The sequence below is a fragment of the Heterodontus francisci genome, unplaced genomic scaffold (genome assembly GCF_036365525.1).
Source record: "Heterodontus francisci isolate sHetFra1 unplaced genomic scaffold, sHetFra1.hap1 HAP1_SCAFFOLD_58, whole genome shotgun sequence".
NCBI classification, from domain to species: domain Eukaryota; kingdom Metazoa; phylum Chordata; class Chondrichthyes; order Heterodontiformes; family Heterodontidae; genus Heterodontus; species Heterodontus francisci.
The window spans coordinates 9,706,130-9,728,590 of NW_027142006.1; the positions used below are offsets into that span (position 1 = coordinate 9,706,130).

A 22,461-nucleotide genomic window follows, 5' to 3' on the forward strand; every position below is an offset into this window, starting at 1 on the left:
CAAAATGGATAACTTCACACTTATTCACATTATATTCCATCTGTCATTTCATTCACTTATCCTGTCCAAGTCCCCTGGAAGCCTCCTTGTAACCTCCTCACAGCTCACATCCTTTATAATTGGCATATTCTTCTCCATGCTGCTATTTTAAACTTTCAGTGACTCAGATGGGGGTGTCCACCTGCATACCAGAGCTGATGACAAGCTGTTCATCTTGGCAAGACTGCGCACCAAGACCAAAATGAGTCAGTTCTTGGTCTGTGAGTTGCTGTTTGCTGATGACGCTGTGCTGACATCCCATAATGAAGTTCATTAACAGCAGCTTGTATATCGGTTCTCCCTGGCCTGCAAGGAGTTTGGACTGACGATCAGCATCAGGAAGATCAAAGTTATGGGCCAGGACGTAGAGACTCCACCTTCCATCAACATCGACAGCCTCACTTTGGAGGTTGTCAACAGCTTCACAGACCTTCGATCAACAATCACCAGCAATCTGGCCCTTGATACTGAAATCAGCACCAGGATTGTCAATGCTGCAGCTGTCATGTCAAAGTTGGGAAGACGAGTGTGAACCGACAGCAAACTGATCGAAAATACAAAACTCCGCGTGTACCAGGCTTGTGTTCTCAGCACCCTCCTTTATAGTAGAGAAGCATCAACAACTTATGCAAGCCAAGAAAAGCAGCTGAACAGCTTCCACCTCCGCTGTCTCAGATGGATATTGGGCATCTCCTGGCAGGACAGAGTGCCGAATGCAGAAGTACACCAGCGTGCAGGGATCTGCAGCATGTTTGCCCTCTTGAGTCAGCAGTGACTCTGTTGACTGGGTCATGTGTGCTGAATGGATGACGGTCGCTTTGCCAAAGACATGCTCTTTGGTGAGCTTGCTATCAGCACGAGACCAACAGGTCACCCACATCTGTGATACAAGGACATCTGCAAAGCGAGATCTCAAGCAGACTGGGATTGGAGTCGATGCATGGGAAGTCCTTCCTGCTGACTGGAATTCCTGGAGAAAGGCATTCAGGAAGACCATGGGAAAAGTAGAGGACAAAAGAAATGACCAGATGGTGGGAAAGAGAGCTCAGAGGAAGGAAAAATTATCCGTCGACCTCGGGCCAATGATATTCATCTGTACCAGCTGAGGAAGGGATCGTCACTCACGAGTCGTCCTCTCCAGCCACAACAAACGATGTTTCACACAGAAGTGACGTACACCCCGGGTGTAGCCCATCGTCTTCCGAGACGGACGGTTGCCGATTACAATTGCAACGACAGCTGCAACGACAAGAGCGAGTCAGAGGCTGGGAACACTGCCGTGACGAACTCAGCTCTTGACTCGCCAAAGCCTGCCCACTATCTACAAGGCCTTCCTCTGATTTCAATTGCACACGCATTCGTGATCTGGCTCTGTAGCTTAGTTAGTTAAAGCACCTGTCTAGTAAACAGGAGATCCTCGGTTCAATTCCCAGCAGAGCCTTATTTCACAGTAGCAACATGCTTGAAAAGTTTCATTATCAACATTGACATCTGTGTCTTGTGAACTATAATTCAAAATACTTGACGAATTTCAATCGCATAAAAAAACAGCCTTTGTGAAGGATATGAGTTTGGAATGGCTGTTGCTCCTTGGACAGAATTTCAGTGCTGATACATCAAAGGTAACTTCTTTGACATAAATTTGTTCACAGTTACATTCAACCTGGAAAACAGCTTGATATAAATCTCACTGAAGGAGAGTGTTTGTGTCATTATGTGTTGCTTTTAACCGAGACTGGGACATGACGCAAGTGGGAGGGTTTATCTGAGGTTTGGAATATTTGTCAGTCAGGAACAAGAAAAATCAAAGGAACCAATAAGAAAACCTAAGTCTCATGTGGTTACCGAGAAACGGTGAGAAGATATTAAACTTTGTTGTATTTAATACAACTGTGTGAACTTTGATCTTTCCTGCCTTTTATAAACAGTATTTGAAGGGTCTCAGTAAAAATGATCAGTGTTGATGAGAGTGGGGTCTGGGTGAGCAGCTGCTTCATGTGACAGGGTCAGGACTGGATGCAGGAAGTTCTCTGACAGTCTCTCTCTGATGGGTGGAGTTGATTTTCAACTGGCAGCTGTTGCTGTTTTGATAATTCAAGTTCCCTCCACCGATTTTTTTGGACAGACAGTGCAGTATGAGGATGTGAAGGGTTAATGCTGAAGAGAAGTGGGATTAACCCCTCCCACAATCAGAGTGATGATGTAACAGTCACATGAGATGAGGTTTGGGAGGAGAGAGCAGCACCAAGGATGCTAGTTTCGGAGGCTTGATGAGTGTGTATATAGTATTGTGTACATTAGAAAAGAGCTCTTAGTTCTTTCAGCAGGAAATGTGTCCAGAAAATATCACAAAACTCACAATTTTATTATTCAGGAGTTGGAACACAGTGATATTAACTCCAAGTGACAGTAGTGGTTTCATTTAACAAAAGAAAAGGAGAGAATAATATTGCTCATTGATTGAAATCCCCCAGTGAAGAGACAGTTAAACAGGTGATCTGTTGGGGCATCCTTCGATCCAAGGTTTCGGCAGCATTTAATCTCCCTTTTTGGTGAAATTCTCTGTTTTTTGCATCTTTTTAAATCAAGCTTTTATGGACCAGTGAAAAAACTGAAAAAAGTGAACAGATCCATCCTTTCTTTTCTTCCTTCTTCCCATCAGTTTCTCTTTTCTGTCCCAATTTAATCTGCTGTTTTATCCATTCCAATCATAATTCAACATTCCAATCAAATCTATTTGTTATTCCACAGTGTCTCTCCATGTGTTTTATTCTGTTGTATTCTCTCACAGTCTGTTTGATGATCAATTTTACATCTCACTCTCTGTTCTGGTGAAGATCAGAAGCAGTGTTATCTGTTTGGAACACCCGACAAGTCGGCCTGAGGCTGTGTCTCATCGATAATGTGGAGTTGGGAACATAGGAACATAGGAGCAGGAGTCGGCCATTCAGCACATCGAGCCTGCCCCACCATTGAACATGATCATGGCTGATCATCCACTTCAATGCCCTTTTCCCCACACTTTCCTCATATTCCCTTATGTCATTTGTATTTAGAAATCTGTCAATCTCTGCTTGAAACATACTCAATGACTGAGCTTCCACAGCCCTCTGGGGTACAGAATTCCCAAAGATTCACAACCCTCTGAATAACATCATTTCTCCTCATCTCTGTCCTAAGTGGCTTGCCCCTTATTTTGAAATTGCGTCCCCTGGTTCTCGACTCCCCAACCAGGGGAAACATCTTAGCTGCATCTACCCTCACTGTCCTTTAAATATTTTGTAGGTTTCAATGAGATCACCTCTCATTCTTCAAAACTCCAGAGAATACAGCCCCAGTTTCCCCAATCTCTCTTCATAAGACAGTCCCACCATCCCAGGAGCAAGTCTGATGAACCTTCTTTGCACTCTATCTATGGCAATAATATCCTTCCTAAGGCAAGGGGACCAAAACTGCACATAGTACTCCAAGTGCAGTCTAACCAAGGTTCTATACAATTGAAGCAAGAATTCACTACTCCTGTACTCAAATCCTCTTGTGATAAAGGCTAACATAGTATTAGCTTTCCTAATTGCTTGCTGCACCTGAATGTTAGCTGTCAGTGACTTATTGCCATGGATACCAGGTCACCCTAATACTCTATACCTCAGTTAATAAAGGAAAGGATTCCATTTACCTGCTGAACCAGCTTATTGACCTGTACTGCTACTTCAGGGATCTGTGGACATTCACTCCAACGTCCCTCACTTCCTCTACACCGTTCAGTGTTCTCCCATTAATTGTGTATTCCTTTGCCTTTTTTGACGCCTGCTCTCGCTGTTCCCTGCTCTCCGAGTGAACTCTTGCTCCCTCTCTCTCCTGGGCTCTTTATGCTCCACTCTGCTCTCACTGTTTCCCGCTCTCTTAATGTATCAATATTTGTTTGTCTTGTGTTTAATTTAAAATATGGATTAACTGTATTTTACAGTTGTAGGTTTTATTTGGTAATCCTGTGCAAGTTGTGGATTGGTATTCAATATTAAGCTCTGTGAAAATGATTGTGAATGAAAATATAACTTTCAATCTTATACATGGGCTGGTCTGCATGCTCCAAGTCCTTCATTTTGTAGTAATGGCTTGATACTGTATCTTACAGTCTTAATCTCTGTGGGATTTTTGAACTGGTATGTAATGCATAACTTGGTCTAACGTTCTGATGTACATTATTGGGATTCATAGGATCATAGGAAATAGGGGCATTAGGCCATTCAGCCCATCAAGCCTGCTCCAACATTCAAACAGATCGTGACTGATCATCTACCTCTACGCCATTTTTCCCTGCCATCTCCATATCCCTTGATCTTGTTAGTATTTAGAAATCTATCGATTTCTGTCTTGAATATGTTCAATGCCCTCTGGGATGAAGAATTCCACAGATTTCTCACCCTCTGAGTAAAGAAATTCCTGCTCATCTCAGTCTGCCCTTATTCTGAGACTGTGTCCCCTTGTTCTGGACTCACTAGACAGAGGAAACATCCTTTCCATATCTACCCTGTGACACCCTGTAAGAACTTTGTCTGTTTCAATGAGATCACCTCTCATTCTTCAAAACTCTAGAGAATTTAGGCCCAGTTTCTGCAGTCTCTCATCATAAGACAATCCCACCATCCGAGGGATGAGACCGGTGAATCTCTGTTGCACTCCCTCTGTGACAAGTCTATCCTTCCTTAGATAAGGAAACCAAAATTGGACAGAATACTCCAGGTGCGGTCTCATCTAGACTTCATACATCTTTACTCATGTACTCAAATACGCTTTCAATGAAGCCAACATGCCATTTGCCTTCCTAATTGCTTGCTGCACCTGCATACTAGCTTTTCGTGTCTCATGAACAAGGACACCCAGGTGCCTTTGGACATCGACACTTCTCAACCTCTCACCATTTAAGAAATACTCTGTCTTTCTGTTTATTTGACCAAAGTGGAGAACTTCACACTTATTCACATTATATTCCATCTGCCATGTTCTGCCGATTCATTTAACCTGTCCAAATCCCCTTGAAGCCTCCTTGCATTCATTCTGTACCTTTGAATTCTGTAAATTTTGCCTGTTCTATTTCAGATTTTATATTTAAAATATGACCATGGTGACAGAGTTTATTTAGATCTGATAGTGAGTTTGTTTTTGGACTGTGATTGATGTATCAACCTGTCAGCTGTACTGAATTGGAGTGAAATAGAAACAACTTCTGTCTCTCCTGCTGTTGTTTGACTGTTGGATTGAAAATGTGTCTCTCTTGACTTTGGGATCAGTGTCTGTCTGACTACTTCTTTTGTTTGTTCCAGTGGAACTGATGAGCTGGCAGTATCTCTGTGCTTTGGGAGTGATCCTGTACCGACTGTGTGTTGGAACGAGATCACTGCACTTTTCCTTGTGTCCAAGAATCACCACATCCAGTCAGGTTCCTTCATGTATTTTTCCTGCAGGAATGAAAGAACTGGTGAGATAGAAGATACAAAAGCGATCAATGTAATCGTCCCAATAATAATCATTATGAACAATCATAAAATGAAAACCAGGAACACAAACAGTGTCAGTGTCTGACTCCACTGCAGTACTGCAGTATTCAGCTTCTGTTTACCAGGTGTTTGCAGTGGATTTACAACAAGTTTGTGACATTCAGAAACAACACAAGCCCTGCACTGCTCAATGACTGGGACTGTCCGATTGAGCAGTGACCTTTACACAGTCACATTTCTATTTCAACGGAAAACAAGCAGCCACTATTTAAAATGTGCCTTTCACACTTCTCACCTGGTGTCTGCAATAAATGCTCTTTGTCTAACTGTCCACATCGTTATTTTGCGGCTATTTTCCCCCCACTGTTCACAATCCAACAAACAGTGAGAGACTGGAACTAAAGCAGGAAAATTCCCTCTCCTTTGGGTGGTGAAATTGTCAGTGATTTTCAATAGTGATTTCTTCCCATTGTGTCTCCCTGAGCCTGTACAGACACTGTCCGAGAATGAACTCTCCCTTCCCCGTGTCCCCGGCTCACTCCATATTCCGGGAGCGGCTCCTGCTCCACAGTTTCTGTTACAAACACTCCCCGACTCCCCCTCAACTTCCCACCACTCAGTGCTAATCTCTGAGCACATCTGCGGACACGCTCCCAAAGCAATGGCTGCTGGAAGCAGATGCTGTTTGTTCCCTTCCCCCGGGCCCGGGAAGTCTCCATTAGCAGCTGATTTAAAGCATCTTCCCCTGATTGAGTGAATGGCCTCACAGACTGGGTTGGGGAAAGGATGCGCAATGGCTCCACTCCTCATTGTGACGTCCCACTGGGGGCGGGGCAACACAGCGCGTGCGCAGATCTCTGCAGCAATTCAGCATTCCAACATCAATGGGAACTTTCCCCATTTCACCCTCATCAAAGTCCCAAAGAAAGTGAAGAGGGGCTTGGACTGGAGGGAGGGACGGGGTAGGGGGAACCTAGAACCCAGAAAGCTGCCCACTTGCCCCATTTTGATGCTCAATTTGCGGTCATTCCCTGCAGGGGGTTTGTTATTATTGAGCCCCTCCTGGTAAAACAATCCGATAGAAAGAGGGGAGAAAGGAGGGAGCCGATGTGTTTGCTGGGACCTTGCAGAATTCATTTCAGCAGCAAAAGTCCCGGGTTATATTAACCCGAGTGAAACACGCTGTCAGTGAAAGGAAAACCGAACGGCCCTCTTCATCTTTTCATTGGAAACAAAGTAGAGCCGGAAGTGCGGCGAGCAGAGCAGACAAACAAGCTCAATGACAGGAGAGCTCGGCCGTCCCTGAGTTTCAGCTCCCGGCTCTTCCATTTCCTCATCCACACTGTCTTTACTGTGGATGTTCAGGGGTTCCTTGTCGGATCTGAGGACTGTATCCATTAAACATTCTGATTCAGGAGATCCACACACTCTCTGTTATCATGATTTATGGGCAAGAATGTTTCAAAACTTTGTCTATTAAATCATTGTATTATTCACAGAACTAATGAGGCAATTGGTTCATTATTCAGGCCTTGAACTTGGTTTGGGTAGACCGAAAACTGAGAGGTTCAGCACCTTTTCAAACCTTCACTACTGGCCATGTGGCCTAATGGATAAGGCGTCTGACTTCGGTGTATTTAACGATGTTATTGGAAGATTGTAGGTTCGAGTCCTGCCACAGTCATTTTGGGCGATCAGTGTTTGGCACCGCAGCCTCACAGCTCCAGCGACCCGTGTTCAGTCCCTGTGCGCAGTTTGAGTTCTCCCTGTGACTGCGTGGGTTTCTTCGCACAGCCAAAGACTTGCAGATTGATCGGTAAATTGGCCATTGTCAATTGCCCCCAGTGCAGGGAGGTGGGAGAAGAATGGTGGGGCTGTGATAGGGAATATGGGATTAATGTCGGATTAGCATAAATGGGTGGTTGTTGGTCGGCACAGACTTGATGGGCCGAAGGGCCTGTTTCAGTACTGCATCTATTAATAAATAACTGAATTTTTTGATGAAGTAACAGAATGGTTGATGAAGGGAAAGCAATGGATGTTGTCTACATGGATTTTAAGAAAGCGTTTGACAAACTACCACATAAAAGGCTGGGTAACAAAACTGAGGCTCCTGGACTCGGAGGGTCAGTATCTGCTTAGATTAAAAAATGTATGAAATATCAAGAAAAGCGAGTTGTGGTATTTAGTTGTTTTTCAGAATGGAAGATGGTGGACAGTGATGTCCACAAGTGTCAGTGTCAGGACCACCATATATATAAATGACTTGAATATTGGAATCACAGAATCACAGAATTGTTACTACACATTCACAATGCTTCCAATTTTCGTATCATCCATAAACTTTGAAATTCTGCCCTGTACACCAAGGTCTAGGTCATAAATATATGTCAGGAAAGGCAAGGGTCCCAACACTGACTCCTGGGGAACTCCACAACAAACATTCCTCTAGCCCGAAGAACATCCATTGATCACTACTCTTTGTTTCCTGTCACTCAGCCAATTCCATATCCATGTTACTACTGTCCCTTTTATTCCATGAGTTATAACTTTGTTCACAAGTCTGTTGTGTTGCATTGTATCAAACCCCTTTTGAAAGTCAATAAAAGCAAAATACTGCAGATGCTAGAAATCTGAAATATAAACAAAAAGCGCTGGAAATACTCAGCAGGTCTGGCAGCATCTGTGGAGAGAGAAACAGAGTTAATGTTTCAGGTCAGTGACCATTCAGATGCTGCCAGACCTTTTGAAAGTCCATGTACACCACATCAACAGCATTGCCCTCATCAACCCTCTCTGTTACCTCATCAAAAAACTCCAGCAGGACAGTTAAACATGATTTTCCCTGAAGAAATCCATGCTGGCTTTCTTGAATTAACCCACATTTGTCCATGGGACTATTAATTTTGTCCCGAATTATCCTTTCGAGAAGTTTTCCCACCACCAAAATTGAACTGACTGGGGAGTTAGACGAGGTGAGTTGCTCCAACAGAGAGCCAGCACGTGTTCGACAGGCCGAATGACCTCCTTCTGTGCTGTCGCCATTCTGATTGTATGATTCTAGCGACAACTGTTGGTGGAGAGGCAGTGATGCAGGAATGTGTTGACAGAAAGGTGAAAGTCTGGGCTGGTGTGTGTTTGCAGCATTTGCAGCTTGTGTTCGGGTTTGTGAATCAAGGTGATTTGGAAACTGTGTTCCAAATTGAAGTGTTTATTGGAAGCAAGAAGTTGATGTAAATAAAGAGTAAAACGTGTTAAGATGAAGCATGGTGTGAATGTGGATAGCAGTAAATATAGTGTTGGTGAATTATTTGTGTTCATAAACTTCCACTGTGCCCTCTGCTGCAGGCTGCTGTTTATATCCAGCTGTGTATTAGTGCTGTGTGTTAGCGAGATAAATGTTTGTATCAACGCTGTTTATAAAGCAATAGCATTGCACTCAAACAGTCCCAGACATAGCAACACACGTACAAAAGCAAAATACTGCAGATGCTGGAAATCTGAAACGTAAACAGAAAATGCTTGAAATAGTCAGCAGGTCTGGCAGCATCTGTGGAGAGAGAACAAAGTTAATGTGAGCTAAGGAAACAGACCTGAACTGTTAACTGTTTCTTTCTCCGCAGATGCTGCCAGACCTACTGAGCATTTCCAGCATTTTCTGTTTTTATTACAGCAACACAGGTGTTGGGAGGCTCAACCTGGCTACACAATGTTACAAAGACGCTGAGTAACACCATCGACAACAGGACAGAGAAAAACACGCAGAAAACCAATAGACTGTGAGGAAGCAAAACTGAGGGACAGAGAGAGAGAGACAACGAGACTGAGATGGAGAAACATGATTGTATTCTCCCTGTTGTCTAAAGGTATTTCCTGGTGTGTAAATATGTTTCTGTTGTGTAAAGATGTACCCTGTTGTTGTGTAAAGGTTTTCCCTGTTATTGTTTTATTTTCTGTTACTGACCGTCTCCTCACTGTGACCATTTGCCCTGGTTTTATTGTGGCCAACATGACCATCTGGTGGTGGAGCGGAGGCTCTGCAGGAAGGGGTTGTCAAAGTGGGAGAGACTCGGCTGGTCCGTGTTTGCAGCTTGTGTTCGTGTGAGCAAAAGTGAGTTGTTGCTGATTGATGTGTTCACTGGAAGGAAAAAGCTGATTGCAATAGAGTGCCTTTGGAAGCATCTTGTCATTTTGGGTAAATACTTGACGTATTGAAAGTGAACGGTTTGCATTATTACAAAGCATAAATAGCAGAAAAGGGTTTCGATCCATGGATCTCTGGGTTATGGGCCCAGCACGCTTCCGCTGCGCCACTTTGCTAACTGCGGCATTAAAGTGTAGCTGCCTGTTAGTGAAATATGTTCATTTCGCCCATGTTTTTATGAAAATAGGATTGTCGTCGGATTTCTCAAGAATCCCGGACTCAGCAACACACGTGCTGACGGACTCACCCTCATTGCACAATGACACAAGGACACAGAGTAACAGCACCAACAATGAGGCAGGCAGAGAAAGACACACAGAAAACCAGGAAGAGATTATCAGGACCCAGAAATGAACAGACAGAGAAAGGTAAAAGCAAAATACTGCGGATGCTGGAAATCTGAAACAAAAACAAGAAATGCTGGAATCACTCAGCAGGTCTGGCAGCATCTGTGGAAAGAGAAGCAGAGTCAACGTTTCGGGTCAGTGACCCTTTGACGTTTTGAAAGGTACAGAGAAAGAGACTGAGCAAACCAGCAAGAGACAGCGAGAGACTGATGAACACCACTTGGAGGGAGCACTGAGGGTGGCAAGGGTCCAGTATGTACTCTGCCTGGGGGATTTCAATGTCCATCACCGTGAGTGGCTCGGTAGCAACACTACTGACCATGCTGGCCGAGTCCTAACGGACATAGCTGCTCGATTGGGTCTGCAGTAGGTGGTGAGGGAACGAACAAGAGGGAAATACATACTTGACCTCATCCTCACCAATCTGCCTGCCGCAGATGCATCAGTCCATGACAGTATTGGTAGGAGTGACCACTGCACAGTCCTTGTGGAGATGATGTCCTGTCTTCACATTGAGGATGCCCTCTATCGCGTTGTGTGCCACTACCGCTGTGCTAAATGGGATAGATTTTGAACAGATCTAGCAATGTATAACTGGGCATCCATGAAGTGCTGTGGACCATTACCAGCAGCAGAATTGTTGTCAACCACATTCTATAACCTCATGGCCCGGCATATTCCCCCACTCCAACATTACCAACAAGCTGGGGGATCAACCCTAATTCAATGAAGAGTGCAGGAGGGCATGCCAGGAGCAGCACCAGGCATACCTTGAAATGAGGCGTCAGCCTGATGAAGCTACAGCCCAGGACTACTTTCATGCCAAACAGCAGAAGCAGCATGTAATAGACAGGGCTAAGTGATCCCACAACCAACGGATCAGATCTACACCCTGCCACATCCAATGATGAATGGTGGTGGACAATTAAACAACCAACAGGAGGAAGTGGCTCCACAAATATCCCCAACCTCAATGATGGGGGAGCCCAGCACATCAGTGCAAAAGACAAGGATGAAGAATTTGAAACAATCTTCAGCCAGAAGTGCCGGGTTGATGATCCATCTCGGCCTCCTTCTGAAGTCCCCAGCAACACAGATGCCAGTCTTCAGCCAATTCGATTCACTCAACGTGATATCAAGAAACGACTGAAGGCACTGGATACAGCAAAGGCTACGGGCCCTGACAATATTCTGGCAATAGTACTGAAGACCTGTGCTCCAGAACTTGCCGCGCCCCTAGCCAAGCTGTTCCAGTACATCTACAACACTGGCATCTACTCGGCAATGTGGAAAATTGCCCAGGTATGTCCTGTACACAAATAGCAGGACAAATCCAACCCAGCCAATTGCTGCCGCATCAGTCCACTCTCAATCATCAGTATAGTGATGGAAGGTGTCATCGACGGGGAAGTTGCTTTGCAATAACCTGTTCAGTGACGCTCGGTTGAGTTCCGCCAGGGCCATTCAGCTCCTGACCTCATTACAGCCTTGGTTCAAACAAGGACAAAAGAGCTGAACTCAAGAGGTGAGGTGAGAGTGTCTGCCCTTGACATCAAAGTAGCATTTGACTGAGTATGGCATCAAGGAGCCAGAGCAAAACTGGAGTCAATGGGAATCAAGAGGAAAACTCTCCAGTGGTTGGAATCGTACCTAGCACAAAGGAAAATGGTTGTGATTGTTGGAGGTCAGTCATCTCAGCACCAGGACATTACTGCTGGAGTTCCTCAGGGTAGTATCCTCGGCCCAACCTTCTTCACTACTTCATCAGGGACCTTCCTTCAATCATAAGGTCAGAAATGGGGATGTTCACTGTTGATTGCAAAATTTAGCACCATTTACGACTCCTCAGATACTGAAGCAGTTCATGTAGAAATGCAGCAAGACCTGGACAATATCCAGGCTTGGGCTGATAAGTGGCAAGTAACATTCGCGCCACACAAGTGCCAGGCATTGACCATCTCGAACAAGAGAGAATCTAACGATCTCCCATTGACATTCAACGGCATTACGATCGCTGAATCCCCCATTATCAACTTCCTGGGGGTTCCCATTGACCAGAAACTGAACTGGAGTCGCCTTATAAATAGTGTGACTACATGAGCTGGTCAGAGGGTAGGAAGCATGCGGTGAGTAACTCACCTCCTGACTCCCCAAGCCTGTCCACCATTTACAAGGCACAAGTCTGGAGTGTGATGGAATACTATCCACTTACCCGGATGGGTGCAGCTCCAACAACATTCAAGAAGCTCGACACCATCCAGGACAAAGCAACACGCTTGATTGGCACCCCGTCCACAACATTCACTCCCTTCACCACTGACGTACAGTGGCAGCAGTGTGTACCATCTACAAGATGCACTGCAACAATGCACCAAGGCTACTCAGGCAGCACCTTCCAAACCTGCATCCTCTACTGCCTAGAAGGACAAGGGCCGCAGATGCATGGGAACACCACCACCTGAAAGTTCTCCTCCAAGCTACACATCATCCTGACTTGGAACTATATCGCCATTCCTTCACTGTCGCCGGGTAAAATTCCTGGAACTCCCTTCCTAATAGCACTGTGGGTGTACCTACCACACATGGACTGCAGTGGTTCAAGAAGGAAGCTCACCACCACCTTCTCATGGGCAATTAGGGATGGACAATAAATGCTGGCCTGGCTGGCGACGTCCACATCCCATGAAACAAATAATTAAATGCAATAACAGCTCATCTCAATTCCTAGTATTTCTAAATCCCACCAGTCCAACATAAGCTGAACAATTATTGCATGTTGTGATTGACGGTCTGGTCTGTAAACTGCACTGTATCACAGATTGCTGACATTTGCTAACTGGAAGTGAGAACTGCAAAATCGGGACAGTAGTTCACATAGTCTGTCAGTGTGAAAGAATCAGGCAATGTGAGGTAATAGAATTTGTCTGTAAATGTTACACTCATATTGCTTTATATTTTTATATTGAAAATAAAAGTAATCATTTCGTGAAAATAGTGACATGTTGTCCAAACTTTGGTAGCCAGTTGTTTTCGTCTTGCACTCAGCAGGGCAATCCACAAGAATACCAATTTAAGGGAAAACACCAACTTTCTTCTGTGTGAGAAGAGAGTGCTGATTGGTTGGCAAGTGAACTCTGATTGGTCGAGGCATTGCCATTCAGAATGCATCAGTTTATGGTCATTGACAGATAACTGCCCAGCTTTGTTTGAAGTTTAAACCAGGCAGCTTGACTCTGATTGGTCAGGGCATTGCCCTGTGGAATGAGCCAGTGAATGGCTGTCACTTATTTTGTTTAGCTTAAACTGGCACAATGTGTGTGCATGTTCTTTCTGTCTGCAAAGAACAGGGCCCTGTGTATTAATATATGTAGTTTACAGTACACACCAGTGCACCACACTGCGAGCCCTACTGACAGTCTTAAATTGGTTGTCAGTGTAATTCTTAGCACACTGAGAATTATTTAGCAAATGTTGTCCTATTGTGGAATCACATCTCATGTTGGATACTGTGTTTTGAATTTTGCAAGCACGGGTTGGTTGGGTCGGGCCCATTGCGAACAGCGGAAGGGACATGTTATTTGATACAATCCGCCAGTTTTGGGATGTACGGTCTAGAAACCTAGCATCACACTGGTATTGAAATTCATATATCACGTTACTTATTTGTGTGATAGGCAGGACGTCTCTTTTGTTTGACAGCAGCATCCTGTTAGTGGTGAACACCACACTTGTTGCTCCTGCATAGTAACAGCAGGAAACAGCTCGCTTCACCTGTTACTCAAATACTGGGGATAAATTACCCTTCCAGGGTAATTTGAGGGAGACTGGGCACTTTTCAGGGCTCAAAATGACGTCCTTCAGCCCGTTTATAAGTTTGTGCGATATACAGTGAGAAATGATCTGATCAGTGTAGCCATTGTAATGCAGGATGTCTTTGATTCGCCCTATTTCAGCATCAAGCTTGCATGGAGGTAGTTACGGAGGGAGGGAGGGAGGTGATTATGGAGGGAGGGAGGTGGTTACAGAGGGAGGGAGGGAGGTGGTTACGGAGGGAGGAAGGAGGTTGGGACAGGTGAGAACACATAAGGATTTAGAAACAAGGATGAGTATTTTGAAATAAAAACAAGAAATGCTGGAACCACTCAGCAGGTCTGAGGATTTTGAGGTTGAGTTGTTGCTGGACCAGGAGCCAATGTCGGTCAGTGATTGGTTGCCGATAAGGCCAATCTTATAGCGCGTGGAACTGTAATAATCCCAACGCGTGTATTGACCAGTGAAGGTAGGTTTGCGGTAGACCATGGTAGAAAACCCCTTAGCAGATTTCTCAACTAGTACATCAAGGAAAGGGAGCTCATTTGACAGCTCCATTCCAAAGGTGAATTTGAGTGCAGGATGGAGCCCATGAAGACGTGCAAGGAAATTATTTCATGCAGCTGCGGATTCAAATATAGCAAACGTATCATCTACATATTGGAAATATGCAAGAGGTCGGAGGTTAGGTGTCATTCCCTTAAAAACAGGTTTGTCATGGAATACAACAAAGATGTTTGTGAGAGCTGGGCCTAGAGGGGATCCCATGGCAACACCAGCGATACATGGTGTCAATAAAACTGAACTCAACTGTGCAAGTTGCCGAGTTCATAAGTTCAATGAATACTGATTCGCACAATGGTGACGGGTCTAGATCACCATGATATAGCACTGCAGTGCAAATATCTATGGCTTCCTGAAGTGGTACATTGGTGAATAGGCTAGCAATGTCAAATGACACATGGACACGGCATTGCTATCGATATGCAAGTCCTGGATGGTCTTCACAAATGTGAAGGAATCCTTCACTGTGTTTGTGGAGAACTTGCTCAAAAACTGGTTGTAACAATTTGCCCAACCATTTGGCAAATTCATTTCAGGTTACTATTTACATTACTTCAAATAAAGAAAACACAACGACACAAAGAATTGAGCACAACGCTGAAAGTTTCACAGCAAATAGTCAAATGGGAAAAGGATGAAATACAGAAAGAAAAAGCCTAAAATACTGAAAACACTCAGCCAGTCCGGAAACAACTGTGGAGAAGAGAAGCTCGGGTTAGTGGTCCAGTTCTGTGACCCTTCTATAGACCTGAAACATTGCTCCTACCTTCCTCTCTACACAGATACTGCTGGAACTGCTGAGTGTTTCCAGAATCTTCTGTTATTATTCAGGTTTCCAGTGTGTGCAGTATTTCTCTTTTTGAAAATTAAATATTCCCTGAGAGGAATGGAACTTTACATAAAAAATAGGAGTAGGCCATTCGGCCCATCGAAATAGCTCTGCCATTCAATAAGATCACAGCTGATCTCCTACATCAACTCCATCTTACCACACGAGCACAGATCCCTTGATTCCCTTCGTATCCAAAAACCTATCGATCTCTCTCTTGGATATACCCAATGATTGAGCATCCACATCTCTAGAGTCACAGAGAGATACAGCACTGAAAAAGGCCCTTCGGCCTACCGTGTCTGTGCCGACCAATAACCACCCATTTATACTAATCCTACATTCATCCCATATTCCCTACCACATTCCCACCATTCTCCTACGACCTATCTCCACTAGGGGCAATTTACAATAGTCAATTTACCTATCAACCTGCAAGTCTTTGGCTGTGGGAGGAAACTGGAGCACCCGGCGGAAACCCACGCGGTCACAGAGAAAACTTGCAAACTCCGCACAGGCAATACCCTGAACGGAACCGAGGTCACTGGAGCTGTGAGGCTGCGGTGCTAACCACTGCGTGTAGAGAATTCCAAAGATTCACAATACTTTGAGTGAAAAAAAATTCTCCTCTTCTCAGTCCTAAATGATGGAGCCATTTATACTAAGACTGTGATTCCTAGTTCTAGATTCCCCAGCCAGAGGAAGCATCGTCCCAGCATTTACCCTGTTAAATCCCTTAAGATTTTTAGGTGCCAGTAAGATTACCTCTGACTCTTCTCAATTCTGAGGAATGTCGGCCTCGTCTACTCAATCTCTTCTCATAAGACAATCCCCTCATCCCAGGAAGCAATCGAGTGACACTTTGATACACTTCCTTTAAGGCAAGTATATCCTTCCTTAGATAAGGGGAACCAAAACTGTACACAGTGCTCCAGGTGTGATCTCACCAAGGCTCTGCCTAATTGTAGTCAAACTCCTTTCTTCTTATAAAAACTCTTCACAATGTTGAACACAACTATTAACTGCCCCATTAACATCTCTTCTCTAAGAAGAAGGACCCCAGCTTCACACACCCCAGACCCCTATTCTTTCCACATTAGCTGAATTCCTGCATCTCTGATACATTCTAGTAAATCTCCTCTGCACCCTCTCTAAGGCCTTGCCATTCCTGCTAAAGTGTGGAGCATGGAATTAGACACAATGCTCTAGCTGAGGCCTATTACCAGTGAGATTTAGAAAGGTTCAGCCTCAATTCCTTGTCTGTGTCCCGTACTCCCATTTCTGGTTTCTGACTCAATGTCGGCTCTGAGCTGTTGAAACTGCCTGAAGAAACATTTCCACCCAACAAAGCGCTCGGAATGTGAGAAGGGACAAAGTGAGTGACCAAGTACATCAACTCCATGTAAAACTCCACCGTGTAGTGAAAACACTCGAAACACAACGGCTCTTTTAAGAGCCACCCACAATCTCTCTGAAAAAGCTGCACCAACATCTCTCTAGAATTGGTTTATTTCATTGGTTTTAATGCTCAGTAACTCTCTGGAACTTTCTCACTGTCTTTGTGTTTTCTGTTTCAATCTGGTATGGAGATTCTGGGAAGATGAGTTTCACTGCCTGGGAGGATCTTTGTGGTTTTCCTGCAGAAACACAAAACAAAGTCTCTTTTCAGAGTCAGCCACCGCCTGATAGGGACAGCAGTGACATGGGAACGGGAGCTGGGGTGTGTTTTATGCCGGAAATATCAGTTAATGATTTATGTTGTGCTCTCGTTCTCGTCCAATCTCTGAATTGAGCCTTTCCACCGCACTAGGGTTATGGGGAGAGTTTTCATCGTTTCTTTTCCAAACGTACAGACGATGTTATAAAGTTGCTGATTTACACAGATGGTGGATTCTCCCCTCACAGTGAAAAGTAACATCACACCTTCACATCTGCCCATTGTTTTATAATTGAATAATTAGTCAAATGGAATTATTTGTGATGTTATTTCTCCCGAGACGGTGTTTCCTGCAGTGAAACTGATCAGTTTCAGCTCAGTCATTCAGGGACCTGGAATTCCTGCAGTTTGAGCCCGCTGGAACCCCAGCCCACTTCTGATTGGTCACCCTCTTCTCATGAAGTCAGTGACAGCACATGAGGAGGCCATTCGCCCCATCAAGTCCATTTCGGGTTTCCAATCTGTTCAGTACCCGACTTGATCCCCAAAGCCCTGCAGAATCCCTTTGGGTCAAAATGACTGCGGCAGGACTCGAACCTGCAATCTTCTGACAACATCATCGAATATACCGAAGTCAGACGCCTTATCCATTAGGCCACACGGCCATTAGTCATCAGGAATGATTCAATCAGAGAACCTCGAAGCACAAAATACAAAAAATCATTGGTTGAACCTGTCAACCTGGCAGAATATTTGAATTTGTGAAAGCCGCCAATTTCACTGTGGAAAAGAAGTGATCAACTGGAAAAGTACATAAAAATCTATTTTCCCGTAGCGGTTTAAATAAACTTTTAAAACACAATTTTGCTTTTACCGACTCAAATTTCTGGTGCTATTTTATGAACAGCTTTATTTTGCCAATTTTTGTCAACTTCTTATCTGTAACTGACAGGAAAAGACTCCGTTCAGCAATCTTTCACACGACAAATAACTCAAACTCGGTGTGGAAGTAATAAATTACAGACTATTGGTAATTCCCATTCACACAGGCTTCAGGGGGACAGTGAGAAGCCGCTGAAATAGTTGCTTCATCCTTTTAAAGGTTCCCATTCTGTCCTGTTACTGACATGTTGGAATCAGATTTGTATTTAACAAGCTATTTCTGTGAAAACAAAATCCTCAACGGACCAGCTGGGAATCTGGGAATCACTGAAGTAAAATAAAAGGCTTTTGATTGAGAAGACGGGACCTTCTCACCAGCAGCCGGGTTACATTCCCCTCACATCCTTACACAGTGAGCTGCTCTTTCCCTCGAGAAATAGACAGCAGCAGTTGGAAGTTCAGTAAAAGGATCGGTTCATTGAGACAAGTTTCTGACTGACAGGTGGTGCTGAATATTAATACAAGAAGGTCCTGGAATGGGAAACAAGTGTCCAGAGTGGGGTCTGAAATCAGGACAGGGAAATGGCCAGCACTGACACAGATCATTTCATTATTACATTGATATCTGACTGTCTATAAGGAGAAGCGAGTTAAACACATGATGGTGAAAGGAATGGGAGATGACGCTGGTTGTTCTCGATGAAGAGGGATAGACAGAGGTGTGGGTACAGCAGACTTCAGACAGTAATCAGCCCTTTCAGATACTGTGGGTGGATCGGAAAAGAGCCTTTGGGAGAGGGAAAAAAGCTCTTTGTTTAAAAACCCTCAAATAGCTACCTTATAATTGGTCAGGTTACTAATGTTTTAGTTAGTGTAATTTATGAATAATTACTAATTAGAAAGTGCTGTTTGTACAGAGTGTAAAGCTGTGAGTTGATGTGTGAGGGACTTCACTGACTAGGGGAAGGAGGTTCTCTTTGGTCTCTTCTCTTCTGCCTTTTCAGCCTCCATGATACAGGGGAAGAAGCTGATCGGTGAGTGACTGGTAAATTATTCTACTTATTACACGAGCAATAATGAGTTTGTAAAGCTAAGTAATGGCAGGGCAGCTCGAAAAGTAAAAGTTCGAAATTGGGGGAAGGCAAATTTTACAAAACTGAGAGGTGATTTGGTGGATGTGGACTGGATACAACTAGTTGAAGGAAACCCAAAGATGTTTTATCAGTCCATGAAGAGCGAGAGGATAACTAAGGAAAGGGTATGGCCTATCAGAGATGTACAAGGGAACTTCTGTGTGGATCCAGAAGATGTGGGCGGGGTTCTTAATGAGTTTTTTGTCTCTGCCTTCACAAAGGAGAGGGATGATGCAGACATTGTAGTAAAAGAAGAGGAGTGTGAAATATTAGATACGATAAGCATAATGAGAGTGGAAGAACGAGAGGGTCTGACATCCTTCAAAATGAATAAATCACCAGGGCCAGATGGTTTGCATCTGAGGTTGTTAAAGGAAGCCAAGGAGTAAATAGTGGATGCGCTGAGGATCATCTTCAAATCCTCACTGGATATGGGGGAGGTGCCGGAGGATTGGAGGTCTGCGAACGTTGTACTATTATTTTAAAAGGATGTGGTAAGTCTGACCTCAGTGGTGGGTAAATTATTCGAATCAATTCTGAGGGACAGGATAAACTACCACTTGGAAAGACATGGATTAATCAGGGATAGTCAGCATGGATTTGTTAAGGGAAGGTCATGTCTCACTAACTTTATTGAGTTTTTTGAGGAAGTAACAAGGAGCATTGATGAGGATAGTGCGGTGGATGTGGTTTACATGGATTTTAGTAAGGCATTTGATAAGGTCCCACATGGCAGTCTGGTCAATAAAATGAAAGCCCATGGGATACAGGGGAATGTGGCAGGTTGGATCCAAAATTGACTCAGTGGCAGGAAACAAAGGATAGTAGTCAACGGATGTTTTTGCACATGGAAAGCGGTTTTCAGTGGCGTTCCACAGGGTTCAGTGTTGGGTCCCTTGCTGTTTGTGGTGTATATTACCACACGGGCAGCACAGTGGCGCAGCGGTTAGCACCGCAGCCTCACAGCTCCAGCGACCCGGGTTCAATTCTGGGTGCTGCCTGTGTGGGTTTCCTCTGGGTGCTCCAGTTTCCTCTCACATGCCAAAGACTTGCTGGTTGATAGGTTAATTGGCCATTATAAATTGTCCCTGGGTAGGTGGTAGGGAAATATAGGGACAGGTGGGGATGTGGTAGGAATATGGAATTAGTGTAGGATTAGTATAACATGGATGGTTGATGGTCGGCACAAACTCGGTGGGCCGAAGGGCCTGTTTCAGTGCTGTATCTCTTAAAAAAAAAATAATTATTATTTGGAATTAAATGTGGGAGCTATGATTGGGGAATTTGCTGATGACACAAAAATTGGCCGTGTAATTGATAGTGAGGAGGATGGTTGTGGACTTCAGAATGATATGAATGGATTAATTGAGTGGGCGGAAAAGTGGCAAATGGAATTCAATCTGGAGAAGTGTGAGGTAATGCACTTGGGGAGGGCAAACAAAGCAAGGGAATACACAATAAACGGGAAGATATTGAGATGGGGAGAAGAAGTGAGAGACTTTGGAGTGCTTGTCCACAAGTCCCTGAAAGTGACAGGATAGGTAGATAGAGTGGTGAAGAAGGCATATGGAATGCTTTCCTTTCTTGGTTGACAAAAGCAGGGATGTAATGCGAGAACTGTTTAAAACGGTGGTTTGGCCACAGCTGGAGTATTGCGTACAGTTCTGGTCATCACATTACAGAAAGGACATAATTGTTGTGTAGAGAGTACAGAGGAGATTTACAAGAATGATACTGTGGGTGGCTCTGAAAAGAACCTTTGGGTATTTGATAAAATCCTGGCAGATTGCCTTGGTTTTGGTGCCCGGAGCGCTGGTTTTCTTGGGCAGCAGAATGCCCTAGATATTAGGCAGCACCCAGCCCGGAGTGATGGTCACCCCTCCCAGCAGCTTGGTGAGCTCCTCGTCATTCTGGACAGCCAGCTGTAGGTGTCTGAGGATGTTGCGGGTCTTCTTATTGTCCTGGGCTGCGTTACTGGCCAACTCGAGGATTTCAGCGGTCAGATACTCGAGCACAGCAGCCAGATAGACCGGGGCTCCGGCACCCACACGCTCAGCATAATTGCCCTTTCTCAGGAGCCTGTGAACACGGCCCACCAGGAACTGCAGTCCAGCCCGGGAGGAGCGAGACTTGGCCTTGGACCGAGCTTTCCTGCCGGTCTTTCCTCTTCCAGACTTTTCTTTTCCAAAAATAGACTTGAGGACATTCCGTGCAGACCACTGCCTGATGGATTGGTGGTCAAAGGTGTTTTTCCACACAAACATTTCCACGAACGCACAGTCCAACTGGATGGAGCGTTCCGTGGCAATGTGACCAGATCCATCCTTCGCAACACCGGGGTCAGATAGAACCTCAGCACATAGTGACACTTGGTGTTTGCATACTGGGGCTCTACGCACAGCTTGATGCAGCCACATACTAAGGCGGCCATCAGGTTGAGGGCGACGTTGAGTACATTTTTTCGCCTTTATCCAGAGGTTTGAACATCGTGTCCCTCTGGACCCTGTCCATTTTGCGTCTTCAGATAAAGCGGGAAATGGCTCGGGTGATCGCCACAGCACAGGAGGGGGGTATGGGCCAGACCTGTGCCACTTACAGCAACAACGTGAGCACCTTGCACCTGATGACCAGGTTCTTACCCATAATAGAGAGAGATCGCTGCTCCCACTTGCTCAGTTTATGTTGTACCCTGGCTACTCGCTCCTCCCAGGTTTTGGTGCACGTCCCGGCCCTGACAAACCATATCCCCAGCACCTTCAGGTAGTCTGACCTGACAGTGAAGGGGACAAAGGATCGGTCAGCCCAGTTTCCAAGGAACATGGCCTCGCTGTTGCCATGGTTAACATTGGCTCCCGAATCCAGTTCGAACTGGTCGCAGATGCTCATCAGTCTGTGAATGGACAGCGGATCCGATCAGAATACAGCAACATCATCCATGTACAGGGAGGCTTTGACCTGAGTGACTCCACTGCCTGGGATTGTCACCTCTCTTATGCCCGCATCCTTCCAAATAGACTCAGCAAAGGGTTCGATACAGCAAACACACAAGGCAGGGGAAAGAGGACAGCCCTGTCTGACTCCAGATTTGATTGGAAACTTTCTGATTACCACCCAATTTTTTGGACTGGACTACTGATGTTTGTGTAGAGCAGTTTGATCCAATTGCAGATTCTCTCCCCAAACCCCATTTTGGAAAGCGCATCCATCATGTATGTGTGTGATATCCTGTCAAAAGCCTTCTCCTGGTCCAGGCTGATGAGGCAGGTGTCCACCCTCCTGACCCGTACATAGGCGATCGTATCCCTGAGTAGCACGACACTATCAGAGATCTTCCTGCTGGGTACAGTACAGGTCTGGTCAGGGTGAATCACCAACTCCAGAGTAGAGTTGACTCGACTGGCGATGACTTTGGACAGAACCTTGTAGTCTACATTAAGCAGTGAGATGGGCCGCCAATTTCTGATTTCTGCCCTCTCCCCCTTCTGCTTGTAGATGAGG

General features: G+C 44.9%; 1 non-coding gene across 1 annotated transcript; it reads left to right on the forward strand.

Moving 5' to 3' along the window:
- The first annotated feature begins 1,406 nt into the window (after positions 1-1,406).
- trnat-agu (transfer RNA threonine (anticodon AGU)) lies at positions 1,407-1,480 on the forward strand. Its single transcript has one exon. It is a non-coding gene; the product is annotated as a tRNA-Thr (tRNA).
- Positions 1,481-22,461: the final 20,981 nt, after the last annotated feature.